We start from the raw sequence: 10,374 nt of genomic DNA, 5'->3' as shown, positions 1-10,374 counted from the left end.
CTGTTTTTTTCTTCCTTTTCTAGTTTTCATTCACAGTTTGTGGATGTATAGTGAAACCTAAGTACTGACTGTTATCAGTAGTGGAAGAGTTTGCAGAGCACAAGGTCTCTGATTATGTGTTAAAAAGTAGAAGCAAGCAGAAAAGATTCTCTGAACATATTCTTTCCTACTCAGACCCCATTGGATGGTTTCTCAAACTGATGAAATCATCTTTTCAACAGAGTTATCTCTTCTTATGTTTCCATGTTTCCAATCACTGATTAAAGACTCTCATTTATTTTCAGAAAAATCCCCAAAACCAGCAGGTTTTATATTGTTACTCCCAGAAAGAAATCCCACCTTTGCACTGACTCCAGAATCTACTACTTGCCTGGATTCTTACTCCCTTACTAAATACTCTGTTCAATAACGAGAAAAACTTCAGACCAATATGAGGACTTAAGGCCCTCTACAGCATTTTAGTTTCACAGACCATAGCTGACTTCTTTTCTGCAATCACTCTTAATAAAATAAGCAGAGGAGGGACATGCCTTTGCAAAATACTTCTCATTATAAAAGTATTTTTCGGTAACAACCATTTGTGTCAATATTTTAAAATTTTGGTCTGAAATTCTCCATATAGAGTCAGATCATCTTATCTTACTTGCTAGAAAAGAGAGTTTCTGCAAAGACACAGCTTATTCCGAGAGTCAGATGAGCAAAATTGCTATGATGCTTATTCAAGCCCCTCCATTCAGTGATGGTGCCAGAAGATGCACTCCTGTAGCTGACATTCTTCTCAGAAGGTAGGAATACGCTCTTGGTCTTATTCCCATCATGACTAGTTCATCCTTGATAAGGTAAATTTTAATGATCACAGAATCACAGAGCCACAATGTTGGAAGAGACCTTTAAGATCATCGAGTCCAACCCGTGCCCTAACAGCTCAACTAAACCATGGCACTGAGTGCCACATCCAGTCTTTTTTAAAATACATCCAGGGATGTTGACTCTACCACCTCCCCAGGCAGATGATTACAGTACTTTATCACTCTTTCTGTAAAAAACTTTTTACTAATATCCAACCTATATTTCCATTGGCTCAATTCAAGACTGTGCCCTCTCATATTCTGTCAGTTGCTGCCTGGAGAAAGAGACCAACCCCCACCTAACTACAACCACCTTCAGGAAGACCCTCCTGAGTCTCCTTTTCTCCAGGCTAAACACCCCCAGCTCCCACAGGGTTTGTGTTCCAAGCCGCTCACCAGCCTTGTTGCCTTCATCTGGACATGCCCAAGCATCTCAATGTCCTTCCCAAACTGAGGGGCCAGAACAGGACACAGAACTCAAGGTGTGGCCTCACCAGTGCGGAGTACAAGGGAAGAATGACCTCCCTGCTCCTGCTGGCCACACTATTCCTGAAACAGGCCAGGATGCCATTGGCTTTCAGAGGACACTGCTGGCCCATGTTCATCCGGCCACCAACCAGTATCCCCAGGTCCCTTTCTGTCTGGACACTGTCCAGACACACCATCCCCAGCCTATAACGTTGCAGGGGGTTATTGTAGCCAAAATGCAGGACTCGGCACCTGAACTTGTTAAACTTCATCCTATTGGATTCCACCCATCCATCCAACCATTCCAGCTCTCTCTGTAGAGCCCTCCTACCTTCCAACAGATTGACACATGCTCTGACCTTAGTGTCATCTGCAAATTTACTGATGAAAGACTCAACACCCTCATCCATGTTGTCAATAAAGATATTGAACAGAACTGGTCCCAGCACAGACCCCTGAGGGACACCACTGATAACTGGCCACCAGCTGGATACAGCACAGTTCTCCAGGCCCAGCCATCCAGACAGTTCTTAACCCAGCAAAGAGTGCTGCTGTCCAAGTTGTGGGCTGCCAGCTTTCCCAGGAGTGTGCTGTGGGAGACAGTGTCAAAGGCCTTGCTGAAATCCAAATAGACAGCATCCACAGCCCTTCCCACATCCATCATGTGGGTCACTTGGTCATAAAAGGAAACCTAGTAGGTCAGACACAACCTACCCCTCCTAAACCTGTACTGGCTGGGTCTGACACCCTGGCCATCCCTGAAGTGCTGTGTGATGACACTCAATAGAAACTGCTCCATTGCCTTACTGGGTACTGAGGTCAGGCTAACTGGCCTATAGTTACCAGGATCCTCCTTCCTACCCTTTTTGTGAATGGACGTCATACTGGCCAGCTTCCAGTCATCTGAAACGTCACCAGTGAGCCAGGACTGTTGGAAAATGGTGGGGAGTGGCTTCACAAGCTCATCTGCTGGCTCCCTCCTCACCCTGGGATGAATCCCATCTGGTCCCGTAGATTTATGAACATAATAGTGGCTCAGCAGTTCTCTTACTTGAACACAAATAAGTGGCTCAGCAGTTCTCTGACTGCCTCCACCTGGGTAACAGGGGGACCATTCTGCTCCCTGACACCATCTACCAACCCAGGAGGACAGTTCTCCTGAAGACAAGCCATCTTCCCACTAAAAACTGAGGCAAAGAAGGCACTAAGAACTTCTGCCTTCTCATCTGCGGTTACTGAGCTCCCTCTCGCATCCAGTAGAGAACAAAGGCTGGTCTTACCCTTCCTTTTGTCATTAATATATTTGTAAAAACCTCATTTCAGCAGTCCCATAGTTGACTGGATATTGAACTGTTGGCATATGCCATCCACAGAATCATCCAAAACTCATGGTGCTGCTCCCTTTTTTATTGTTTGCTTTTGCTTTTAGTTCTGTGCAGGTCGCTGGGAGAAGGTTGCCTTTGTCCCATTGCCTCAGTAGCTCCATGGTTGGTAGGCAGCTGGCCCTTCTGCTCTTCTAATGCCAAAAGTCAAAAACTTGCCATGGTGCCATCTCTAGCTCACATCAACCTTTTATTCTTCTGAACCCTGGGAGTGGTTAGCAGTAATCCACTGTGGCTCCTCTCTTGCCAACCCCTCAATGAGCTTCCTCAGCCTCTTGATTAAATTCTGTGTCAGAAAATATTTTTCCAAGGCATTAATAAATACTCTCTTTGCTTTAGAGCAACAGACTGGAGCCCTCTATATATGTGGTGCACCTGTGGCTCTTTTCCTAGAAAAGAAAGCTGGTTTCCAAAGGACTGTAATAGCAAAAGGGCAGGCAGGGATTGAGCTGTCAGAGCTGTATGATCATAGGACAGCACTTGAGTGCAATGTCATTGCCAGCCAGTGCCCAGACTTGGCCTTCTCCTGCAGAGCAACTAGCTGGCTCACTGGACAGCATTTTGGAACACAGACTGACAGCCAAGCGTTGAAAATGATGCTGAGAAGGACAGGTGAGGTTTGTGCTCAGCAGTATCCTCAGACTGGAACAAGCTCCTCAGCCAACAGAGAGAGTCAAAAGAGATCTGGCACACAAGCCTGAAGGCTTGGGTGGCATCTCCAAGAGGAACTACTGGTAACAAGTGGTTCCACACAACTTCTCAAAAAATCAGTGTTGGATCCATGTTCACACTGAATAGAAACAGAGCACTTATTAGAGCACTGTTCACAGAAAGGCTCAGTCAGCCTTGCCTTTTTGTATCAGTGTGACCTGCAATTTTTTTTCCTGATTCTCAGTAAGTATTACTGAACCAAGCAGGAGGGAGGAAATGCTTATATTACAATGGGTATATTTTTTTAAAAAATGTAATCGATATCCAGATATATGTCAGTTAAGGTCAGAAACCCAGACTGTGAAATCCAGTGAGACAGCAAATCTTACCAAATCTGATTAAATTAATGGCAAAGAGCATCTCAAATATAACACAATCACGATGAATTAAAAATCAGAACAATATAAGATGCAAATCTGCATGCCTTTGAAAACAGAAACTGCTTGTTACTGGCACACATTGTATTACACAACATCTTGCAGAATGTCCCTCGTCTGTATCTTTCTCCTTTACAAACTTCTTTGAGTTGTTCTTGTCTTATTATTTTTCAGTGGGAAGTTATCAATACATTTCAGTTATTTTTGGTCTCTTAGAAGTGAATTTCTCGTATTTTTTTTACTATATCATAACCTTCTAAAATTAATTACAAAAACATTGATAAAACCAGTAAGAAAGATACTAATAGCAAATAAAACTACTACAAGTTTCCAATAGCCATCTCTTAAAATTCAGCCAGTCTTTGCAAATCACGTCTTAAAAGCTGTACCATAGACTGTGAAGTTACTTTTAAGCAATAAAAAGGAAAGAGTGATATCTTGTATCACTGAAAAACTGGACGAGCTACTCCATGAGGAGGGGGCTCAAACTGATTTTATTTTTGTCCTTCCTTTTGCAAGATCAGAACAATTTTAGCCATTGTCTCAATCTTCTGCGTAGATTGAGACAAATTTTCACATTAGTAGTCACTGGTCTTGCTGGTGAAGCAGAATGACAAGACAAATTCAAAGGCTAGAGAGACCATCTTTGCAAGATGGACAGGATGGGTGGGATTCAGTTGCCTAAACATTGTCACCTCAAGCTATCTGAGATGCCATGGGCAGCCACAATATCTGCAGGTGGCTGGCAGGTCTGAGGAAGGGCTTTAGGGAGATCTGCTCCCTTGCAAACCAGCAGGAGGCCAGACAAGTTTGAAATGTCAGAGCCACCACCAAAAGTGATCCTTGGCCCTCCTGTTTCAGCAATTGAATCTCCCTCTCCTTCTTGAGTATTCCTTAGCTTGACCTCCTTGTAGGGCCTGTGGCTGTAGTTTGTCTTTCACTCCATTCCTAACAGAAAATCAAGTTTCTCCAGAGACTTCACTGAAACTGAACCTTACACATGAAGATTTGATTCCCCAGTCTTTTATATGGGGAAGGACCAAGAAGATTTTATCTCTGTTTTCTTTCTTCCTCTTTAGGAGTTCATATAAATTATTGAATGCACTACCTGTGTCCTCACACCTCACTTCTGGCCACCTTGGCAGAACACAAAGGAGCCTATTCTGGGGAGGTGAGAGCTTTCTAAATACTCTCATTCTCTGTTCAAATTAAATGCCTAAGACATGTGACCCATCACAAAAGTAAATAAAAGCTACCGAAATCTTTGCTGTCTTCTAGATTTGTTCAGTAGTGAGTGCTTGCAAAAGGTGAAAGATCTGCTCTGAGAGACCTATTAATGTGGAAACAAGGGGCTCAGTCCACTTCTCCTACTAGCCAAAAGACTGCCTGCAGCACAAAACTGCAGGTGCAGCCTACCCAGGCTTGACAGAGCTGCTCCATCTCATGTTAATAATTAAATATTCATTGAAGCATGGACCAGAACCTGACTCTCCCACTTCCCAGGTGATAGCCCTAATTATATGCCTATGTCATCAATCTCTGTCTCTGCTGTAATGAATTGTCATTATTTGTATATACTGGAAGAGTTTTAACAGGAGATAGCTCTCCTGCCTCTTCCCCTCCCCTCTGAATATCTGACAGCCAAGAGGTCACAGTACTCTTTCTGGCAGAGATGAAGAGACAGGTTCAAGTCTTCTCTGAATTACACAGAGAATCTGAGAAGAGGTGCATGGGGAATAGACACAGTCACTGCAAGGTAGTCCTCAAAGACTCTTCCTCGGGCTAAGCTGAGGGAAACTAATTCTGGTAGGAATTCAACTGAGGTCATTAAGAAGAAGGATCCTGACCAGATTGGCTGTGGGTATGTATTTGGGCATGCCCGTTAGACACTGATCTAGGGCTTTAACATCCCTGCTGTTTTCTAAAGACTAGAGCTGTGCACCAAAAAGAATACATGGATGCTTAAGTCTTTTCACACACCTAACACTTATTATCTACAGGATTACCTGCAGAGGCATACATTGCCTCAAATAACTTTCTAATGAAAGACAATATCAATAATCAATATAGTGGCTCTGTGCTTCTCTCCTTTCAGGTGTCATTACACAGCCCTTGCCACTGACTTGAACAACATAAAGATTTCACATTAAGACTCACACAAAAGATCCTTCAGACTCTGTAATCACATATTGCCTCTCCAGGGCATTTTCTACAATGCAATACCATATTTTCATATCCATTACTCACATTCTCCATAATACTCTCAGCACTAACACTGCTGAAATTACTTGTGCAGGCTTTAAACAGGCTGGTTATACTGCACTAAGCAGGTGTTTCCCCAGAGTTTTCCATTGCTAGATCCTTCCTGAAATGCAGTGCAAGAGAATTCATTTATCACGAGTTAAGAGTCTGTTAATGCTTACCTTTTCTTTAGGAAAACAAATGAGATTAGAACAGATAAACTTAGCACTATTTATAATAGACTCACTAGTTCTGTTCACCCTCTGTGTGTGCAGAATTACTAACTCTACATCTAGAAAAGCTTTTTCTATTAAACCGTGGTAAAAAGAGAGCATGGAAATTTATTTTTTTTACATGACAGCTTTACACATTAACCTCTTTAATATTGTAGCCTCTCTCTTTAGAGTCTGAGTGCTTTGCCAAGCCAAGCTGCAGCAGGGGCCAGTGCAGTGCAGTGCCCACGTGACTGGGAGAGGCATGGGGCACAAGATGAGCTTTACCCCTTGCACACCTGATCACATGCTGAGGCATGATCCTTCTTCCCCCAGCACACAGTACCCAGCACAAGGCTCCAACTCGCCAGCTGCTGCATGGAGTCACAGATACCCTTCAGTGACCTACATCTGCCTCCTGTGACCAAGATGCCAAGGAGAAATGGCAATGTAATACTGTGCATAGCCAGTCTCCAGTGCTGCTGCAAGGACTAGGAGGTGGAGATTCCTGTGCTATTATCCCCCTCTGTAAATCTGTACCTGCAAATATTGACAGAATTCTACCACAGATAACATGTCCGTAGCTAATCCGTGCTTATACCATCTGCCTTTGGTCCTTCCCCATTGCATCTTTCGTTAATTTTAAAAGCAATTACCTTGTAAGGCAGCAGTTATTAAAACATCACTTTCTAAAATCCATTCAAAACAGTAATTTTGAAAATGTTCCTATGTAAATCTTTTGCACACCAATTGTGCTTTTGCTGACAGCAGTTACAACAGTGTCACCACAGTGAGTTGTTTAGAATTACTCTTAATTTCACCTTAACAGAGTAGCAGGAGAACCAGACTTTCTGAATCAAGCTTTAACACACTCAGAGGGAGAAAAACACTGAAGGCAAAACTGAATACTTCTTTGTTAGTGGGAGAATTCAAATACTATGCCCTCATCTCAGCATAGTCTTTGTGAAGCCAAAGTGAAACATACAGCAGGACAGTGTATAGTGATTCATAAGGTCCTGTGGGACCAAGGAGAAGGTTTCACTGGCAGCTGGGTGTGAGGGAAGTAATGGCACATTGCTAGAGTTTGGATCACACCATTTCTACAGCAGGAAACACAGAAAAAGCAGAGAACATCTATTAGGGCTCAAGTGTGCTTTATGAAATACAGCTACAAGCAGTATTGATTTTATCTCCTTTCATCTGTATAGAAGAAATAGAACTTTACCTCTGCTTATAATTGCTTTAATAATTAAGAAACTAAAAGCTTAGCTGTGATCTCCCATATACAATAAGAAAACATGATGAAAATATAGGAAGGAAAAGGGAATGGAAAAATGTTGGCTGAGCAGCTCTCTTGGCTACTGCACAGAACATACCAGTACATCTACCTTATCACATTATTATTATTGTGGTGGCTTGCCATGCCATCTAGCAGGGACTCAGGGAACTACCAGTTCTGGGAAAGAACTGAAAAGGCAACACAAAAACAAGACCAGGAAAAAAGTTGTGGGATATGTATTTTTGAAGAGTAAATATAAGCATTTGCATTTTCCAATAAAACAGCTTCCAAATGAAGAGTAGTTCTTACAAAACAGAACTTCTGCCTCTAATTCTTTAATACCTATTGAGCACTTCCACAAGTTCATTATACATTGTGTATGAACATTTTTTTCTTTCACCTTTAAACATCTCATGTTTGCTCATTTTTTCTAAGGTTAACAATGAAAATCTGCAGCTAGCTTTCCATACATCATGTGTTTCATCTCTGGTGTGTTCATTTTCTTAATCCCTTCTCTGATTTTTGCTTCTGCTGCTTCTGTGAGTTAAACCCCACATGCTTCTATGCCAATACTGAGACTAAACTGAAAGTGGTTTGAGAGCATCACTGATGACCCCATGCATTACACACCAACCTCTGTCTAATGTAGTTGTACTTTACTACACACTGGCATGCAAAAATGACTTGTTAGACTTCACTTTTTTTTAAAGGGCTAATGTGCCTGTTTTCAGAGTTTAAAAAATTTTCCATCCAAGAAATTACTAATCCCCACCAGATATGCCAAATCAAAACAGCACATTACTGCAAGCTTCATTAATTCAGATTCCTGCTTGAAGGCTGTATTCTATACTGCATGAACAAAATCATATTTCTATCCTCTTTTTAAGCATTTTATGAAACAGGAAGTTTGAATGAAATTTTATTTGCTCTTAGTGCAAATCTACAGCTTTCTACCACTTGGCCACACAGAAAAAGCCTTTCCAAACCTTTACATACACCAAGACTATGTTTGCTCCAAGGAATTCTTAAAAGAACATGAGAATGTCCATACTGCTGTCCCTCTAACTCTCACTGAGAAACCAAGCCTCTTAGAATTTTTCAGGCATTGATAACTTCAACATTTCTCCTTCATTTTCCCTCCCTCTTCCTCAATTTCTACTGCATCTATCTTCCTTCTCTAGCATGAATGCCTCACACTCCACACCTTCTAACCTTGTCTCCTCACTTTAGCAGTTTCCTTTTGCTTTCTCTCTTGTAGCACATATCAGATCCTACCAAAAAGTGGTTTTCACCTCCTGTGCAAACAGGTGCATTTTGACTCTGTTCTTCCCATTGGAGCTGTCAGTATCACCACCACACCACCACCACCACCACCACAGACAGTTCAGAGAAAAAATTTGGACAAGTGAAGATGCGCTGTTGACTTCATCATTGTACTTCCTCCAGGCCCCTCATCCAGCAGAATGGAGTGATGGGAAAACAGGGGCATAAGCTGTGGATACAAGACCAAACACATCAATGCAGCTCCACCCAGCCCTGTTGTTGGCCTTGCACCTATTACTTCTTGGTCTCCCTGTGAACACAAGGGAATCAGTTCCTATGGTGTGCATCACATGTGGCATGTTGGTACCTGGCAGAGCCCCTATTTGCCGTGACATCTCTTGACAGACCATCTAGAAAGGCCAGGGTCTCTACCATCCTTACACTGGATCTGTGATCTCCTGGTTGCCAGATGATCCCATTTGAAAATGTACACATGGGAATTAGAGATAAGAACTTTGGTCATGGCAACACTCTCCAAGAGACAGAGATGTAAGACTTTTTTCCCTGGTACTGGAGGAACCCTGATAGACATGATGGAGAAGTGGAATCCAGTTGTTCAGTCACCTTTGACCCTTTGAGCACAAGGGAAATCTATAAATCCTACTACCCATCTGCCCCAGGATACTCATCTCCCACTGGGCAGTACCACTTTCACACTCTGCTATGAGCTCTCCTGCCATTACAAGTTACACTGCCATTACAGACAATGTCCTGGTTGGAAATTGGTGTCTCAGAGTCCGAGTCTTCACCAACACCAGGACTCCCTCTACCAGCCACATTTTTCCACTGAAAAAGGCAGTTATTTTCTTCTAAATCTTAAAGCACGTTTTTAGAATTTTTGGTCTAGGGGTAAAACCAGGCTCATAAAGAACTTGCACCCTTTCCTTTCATGATGCAGTCCAACAGGTCAGTGTATGTCCTGGCTGATATTTCCTGGCAAAGCAGCAATGTCTGTTGCCACCTTGGATGATTACAGTGCCAGGCACTGTCAGGAGACTTTTGCTGGAATCTAGATCCTCTTTATGTGCTTCAGGCTTTTTAGCCTTTTTACAATCCCTTTGTTTTCAGTTATCTTCCATAACAACCGGCTGATTGTCTTCTTCTGTAGCCCTGCCATGTCCTCTCTCACTCATCTTTCATCCAGGCCAAAGAGTCAATCTGTTTAATTTTGCTTCCTGCTGAACTCCTGTACAGGATCAGGATCAGGGCTGCTGTGAGATGCCTTGGTACAGGGTTCTGCAAACCCTGTACCAAGTTTATACAGGATCAAAACTGAACTGAACACACTGAGGGGAAAAAATCTGTTCAGTGCTACTAATTACAAAGATATGGCACCAGGAATTTGGTAAGTTATGAGAGTGAAGCATCACTACATGCAGCCTAGCATCTCTCTCGGGCACCCACCATTCCCAGCTGTGAGAAACAGGTTACTAGGTCTTTGGTATATCCTGTCCAGGAAGTTCCTACATTTTTATGTCTTAGTCTTTACTTTCCCCAGTTTTATCACATCTTTTTTTCAGAGGGGAATGGGGA

The sequence above is a fragment of the Molothrus aeneus genome, chromosome 1, assembly GCF_037042795.1.
Source record: "Molothrus aeneus isolate 106 chromosome 1, BPBGC_Maene_1.0, whole genome shotgun sequence".
NCBI classification, from domain to species: Eukaryota; Metazoa; Chordata; class Aves; order Passeriformes; family Icteridae; genus Molothrus; species Molothrus aeneus.
This window is presented reverse-complemented; position numbering follows the sequence as displayed.